At 38.7% G+C, this 6,063-nt stretch overlaps 2 pseudogenes; one reads left to right on the forward strand and one right to left on the reverse strand.

The window, feature by feature from the left end:
• Positions 1-665: 665 nt before the first annotated feature.
• On the reverse strand, positions 666-1,024 carry LOC105978420 (annotated as a pseudogene).
• A 3,590-nt stretch (positions 1,025-4,614) lies between these two features.
• On the forward strand, positions 4,615-4,963 carry LOC101663862 (annotated as a pseudogene).
• Positions 4,964-6,063: the final 1,100 nt, after the last annotated feature.

Genomic DNA, 6,063 nt, shown 5'->3' on the forward strand with positions numbered 1-6,063 from the left:
GAGGTCTGGTTGTGTCCATGTGGTTTGTCTTCTGCAGTGTCTCCCAGGGAGCAGCAGAGAGAGAGAAGTGTCTTCCGTCTCCAAGGAGGAAGATTTCCCAGAATTCTCAGGAGAAGGCCATGCCCACACAGAATTCTCATTGGCTATCTCCAGATTGACAGCCAAGACTCCACCCCTACACTCTTAAATCCTTAAATTGACACCAGATTAAGTGACTACCACAGTGACTAACAAGCTCATAGGTTTGAATCAAGGGGTTCCACAAGGGGCTTGCAGTCAGTTGATTATCTTGCATGTGCTTTGTTTCATTTTTCTCTCAGCCCTTTGTTATTTATGCTACAACAGTTGATACCACCTTCTTTCTAGTCTTCTCAGCTTCACCCAGGTTGGCTGCTCTTAGGAATTTACCTTATTGGTGGAGGTGGCTATTCAGAATGTCACTCATGGTCCTACGCACAATTGTTATGCATCCCTTTTAAACTTTAGATGGCTATAATCAACTAATAATACCTTTTAAAACTTAAAAGGAATTTATTATAAAGTAATATAAAAACAAATAGTGCAAAAGCATAGAAAGAACTATTTCTAAATATCAATGATTAACCTTATTTTAAAATAAACTTTTTTTTTACCAACAGATAAATCAATTTATTAAAATAGTTGCTTTAAGCATCTGCAATGGTGACGTCAACTTCTCCTCCAGGCTCAATACTGATGGCAGTGATCTGCTTCACTATCTCAGAAGGACTGTGCAAATCAATGAGACACTTGTGGATTCTCATCTGGAATCGATCCAGGATCTTAGAACCTTCCCACAGGGAGTTTTCCTGGTGGTAATTCTCAGAGTCTTGGTGGGCATCCTAACTGGTCCCTTCACTTTCTGGTTCTTCTCCTTAGCCCCTCTAATCAAGTCAGCACATACTTTCTCCAAGGATTTCTCGTTGCAGCTGGTTAGAGTAATTCTAATCCGGTGAATAGCCACCTCTGGCTCCACAGGTGTCTTTCCAGGGTCCTTAAATGCCATGGTAGTGGGGGAACTTCCTGACTGACTTGTTCCTCCAGGACAGTGAACAGCGGTGAGTCAGGAATGGGAGCAGGGGAACGGAGCACGGTGGGACTACGGCCGTGTCTTCCTCAAAGAGTGTAAACTTTTAATATACTGCTACCGTGTGAAATTAATCAAACATGTAATCAAGATGTATTACTAATTACTGATGATTTCAATGTGAAAGTTGAACAAAAAGGCTTACTAGTAATAGAAATAACACCAGATATTATGAATAAGGAACCAAAAACAACACCTCAATCTAACACCTTCAACAATTAGAATAAGAACAGCAAAATAAACCCTCAGCTACCAGAAGAAAAGAAATAATAGAAATCAGAGCTGAAATACATTAATCAGAAAACAGAAAAGCAATAGAATCAACAAGACAAGCAGATGATTCTTAGAAAGGATTAATAAAATTGACAAACCACTGGCAGACTTAGCAAAGGAAAATAAGGAGAATATACAAATATCACAAATAAGAACAGAATGAGTCATGTTACAACAGAAGCAATCATAATCAGAGATGATAGCATAATAATATGAAGGTCGATACTCCAACAAATTTGAAAACCCAGAAGAAATGGGCAAATTTCTAGAAACACAACCCAAGGTTAACAGAGATAGACTAAAACTGAACAGATGCATAGCAAAAGAAGAAAATGATCAGGTCATTACAAAACTACTAACCAAAAAATCAGTCTAGGACCAGACAGTTTCACTAGGGAATTCTACCAAACATTCAGAGAAAAGCTGATACCAATGCTACACAAATTATTCCGGAATACAAACTCCCAAATAGTATGGCAAACTCCCAAAATCATTTTATGAAGTTTATCATTCTATGACCCTGATACCAAAACCAGACATCACCAGAATCGGAAATTATAGACCAATATTCCTTATGAACATAAATACAAAAATTCGTTACAAAATCCTATCCAATAGAATCCAACAAAATATCAAAAAAATAACACACCATGATGCACCATGATCAAGTGGGATTCATCCCAGGTACAGAAGAATGGTTCAATATTCAAAAAGCAATAACAGTTGACCACATAAATAAAACAAAGGTCATATCAATCGATGCAGAAAAAAGCATTTAATGAAATCCAACACCCATTCCTGAATAAACAAACAAAAAAAAAACAATAAAAGAAGGGAAGTTTATCAACATAATTCAGTAAAAACAAAACTGAAATTGACTTGGAGTCTTTAAGTGACAAAAAGTTCATTTCTAACAAACAAACAAACAAAAAATACAGAGTACATACACAAAACCAATGGCCAATATCTTGGTCAATGAGGAGAAATGGAAAGCGTTCCCCTTGCATATGGGACCCAAACATGGATGCCCTTTATCACCACTCTTATTCAATATTTTACTGGGAATCTTAACAAGAGCTATTTGACAACAACAACATCAACAAAAAAATCAAAGGCATCTAAAATGGCAAAGAAGAAGTAAAACTCTCCCTATTTGAGGCTGATAGGATTCTATGCATAGAAAACTCCACAGACTCAACAATTGTTGAAACTAATCGAAAGATTCAGCAACATGGCTGAGTATAGTATCAACATATAAAATTCAACTAAATTCCTGTATACTCACGAAGAGAGCTCTAAAAGGAAACCAAAAAACAATACCGTTTACAGTACCCACACAAAACATGAAATACTTAGGAATAAATCTACGTGTAGAAACAAGACATGTAAAAAGAAAACTATGAAACACTGTTACAAGAAACCAAAGGAGATCCACATAAATGGAAAAAGATATTGTGTTCATGGATAGGAAGATTTAACATTGTGAAAATATCAATACTAGCTAAAGTGATCTATCCCTATGCAATTCCTATAAATTCCTATACCTATAAATGCAATTCAAATTCAAATTCCTGCATCATTCTGTAAAGAGATGAAAAAACTAATCAACTTTAAATGGGAAGGAAAGAGACCCAGGTAGTTGGTCTTTCACTTCTGACCTCAAAACCTATGAGACCACCATATTAGAAAGTTCAGCCTGGTGCTGGCACAATGAGAGCTACATAGTCCAATAGAACAGAATAGAAAACTCCCAAACAGTCCATTTATCCATAGAGCTAATTTTTGAGGGCTGAAAACAGTAAATGAGGAAGACAAAGTCTTTCCTAATTAATAAATGGTGCTTGCAAAATTGGAATTCCATTTTAAAAGAATGAAACAGGATTTATACCTAACTCCATATATAAAAATAAACTCAAGATGAGTTAGACACTTAATTGTAAACCCTAGAACTATAAAGATCAGGGATGAAAAGATGACAAACCAGAAAACCCAAACGTATTGCCATAGAGCCAATTCTTACTCACAGCAACCCTGTAGGACAGGGTAGAACTGCCTTTGTGGGTTTCCAAGATAGGAAATCTTACCAGGAGTAGAAAGTCCCATCTTGAGGTTAGCAGCTCAACATGGCATAAACACACCATCAAGTGTCATGAAAAACACAACAGACTTTGCTGTCATCTTTGGATCACACAGGCCTCTTTGCTTCTTCCAGGTGCATTTACTTGATGCCTCACTGAGATGGCTGCATATTTGAGTACAAGCCTTTATGACCCCAGACTCCAATCCAATGGATAACTGGGCACCATCTACCTTCTTCCCCACACTTTGCTGTACCATCCTTTTCTATCTTCAGTGATCTTTTCCTGAAGGTGAATGTCCAGCAGGGCCATGTTATAAGAACTAGCGGTCCTTGGATTGGGACTAGAATGACATGTGAGTCCAGAAGCCATCTGCTTGTTCACAAGGTATGAACAAGTCTGCTTTATTTTGGTGGTCCAATTATGACAAAAACAAAACCCAACAAGAACAGCAACCAAAGAAAAGCAAAACCAGCAAATAATGATAGAAATGAAGAGGGGGTGGGGATGGGGAAAAAAAAAACTGAAAAGAAAAGCATAGTCAGTCATCCCCCTGTGGATAAGGCGATTACATTGATGGCATCAATAATTTATTCAATATAGAGTTTAAGGTGCTGCTGATCTGAGTTTATGTGAGTCTAGTCCAACTGTGAGCTGCAGTCCATGAGATGTTGCTTTGAACAGAATGATTTCTTAATTGAGCTCTGTTTACATTGAACAGGGTAGGGGTTGGTGCTTATTGGAAAATACACTGAATCATTTCTTACAAGGGCAGATCCTTGCCTATCAAATTAATACCTATCAGATTAATGCAAAGGGAACGTTAAGGTCCTAAGTATGTGGCAGATATGGGTCTCCTTTCAGTGGATACCTACTAAGTCCAATAGAAGCATTGAAGGTTTCAATGAGAGCTCTGGTGGCATTGTGGGTTGTTGAACTGTTAACAGGAAGGTTGGTGGCTTAAACCCACCTCCAGGAGAAAGATGTTCCTATAAAAGTTTTACAGTCCTAGGAAACCCTAGGGAACAGTTCTATGCTGTCCTAGAGGGTCACTATGTATTGGAATCAACTCAACGTCCTTGAGTTTTGTTTATGGGCATACAAAATTGAATGACATAGGAAGCATCAAAAGAAGACAGATGGGCCTTTACTCTATAGATGGCCACCTCAGTGGTGAGGAGTGCTGCGGCCCTCCCAACAAGTATTAGCCAACCCATTGCTTTTGTCAGAAACATTACCTGGACTGTGGCCTCAAGTGGATTGAAAGAACACTTCACACAGGATGGCCAGGTCTGAAGGTGTACTCTGCCTCTTAACAAAGATGCTGGCTTTCACAGAGGAAGGTCTTGGATTTTGATATCTTCAGAGGAGGCTTCAAAATGCACTATAATAGGAAAATCATGTTGTTGATGGAGTAAAGCTCCAGGTTCAAGTTCAAAGATGAAAAACTCTTCAAGGGGACCAAACATCTGATGAAGAGACCTTTGAAAACACCACTCCCTACTAGATAAAATAAATCAATGTAACATCCCCCCCAAAACAAACATTTATTCCAGGGGCAACATATGATCAAGGACCAATGGTACTGAAAGAAAAAGTCCAAGCTACACTGAATACATCAAGGCTCCAGTAGTTGATGGAATATCAGTTAAGATGCTTCAATGGATGCAACACTAGAAATGCTCACTTGTCTATGCCAAGAAATTTGGAAGACAACTACCTGGACCACTGACTAGAAGAGATGTTTAGTCATGTCTATTTCAAAGAAAGTTGATCTGGTGGAGTACAGAAATTACTAATCAGTATCACAATAAAATACAAAGGCCAAATTTTGCTGAAGATAATTAAAGAATGGGTATATTAGTACATCAACAGGGAACTGCCAAAAATTCAAGTAAGAAGCAGGGAAAAATTGGAATGAGGAATATCCCTGCTGATGTCAAATCTCGACTCAATACTGAGTATACCCAGCAGGTGTTTTACCTGTGTGTTTTTGACAACACAAAGGCATTCAATAGTGTAGACCCATTCTCTAAGCTTGCCAAAATTCTACATAGGGTTTAAAGCATCCCCTGGTGACAAGGATGAGAGATACTCAATGGTGCTGCCATCTTGAAGTTTGTAAATTATGGTCCATGAAGAAAGCTGTTGGTGCCCAAATATTACAAGATATAGCATCTGAGTTCTTAAAGGCTTGAAGTTAAACAAGCAGCCATCTAGCAGGGAAGCAACAAAGTCCACATAAAAGAAGCATACCAATCCATGTGATCACGAGGTGTCGACAAAATCAGGTATCAGGCATCAGAAGACACAAAACAAACAACCATTTTGATGTGAACAAGCGGGGGTCAGAATGGAGACCCAAAGCCCATCTGTAGACAATTGGACATCCCTCACAGAAGGGTCACAAGGAAGGGACATGCCATCCAGCCAGGGTGCAGTATAGCACCAACGAAACATGTAACATTCCTCTAGTTCTTTAATGCTTCCTCCCCACTACTATCATGGCCCCAGCTCTAGCCTACAAATCTGGTTAGACCAGAGCATGTACATTGCTACAGGTAAGAGCTCTTAACATGCAGAATCCTGGACAGATAACTCCCTCAG

The sequence above is a fragment of the Echinops telfairi genome, unplaced genomic scaffold (genome assembly GCF_000313985.2).
Source record: "Echinops telfairi isolate 266 unplaced genomic scaffold, ASM31398v2 ScPeMD7_3533;HRSCAF=4204_0, whole genome shotgun sequence".
In the NCBI taxonomy this organism is placed as follows: domain Eukaryota; kingdom Metazoa; phylum Chordata; class Mammalia; order Afrosoricida; family Tenrecidae; genus Echinops; species Echinops telfairi.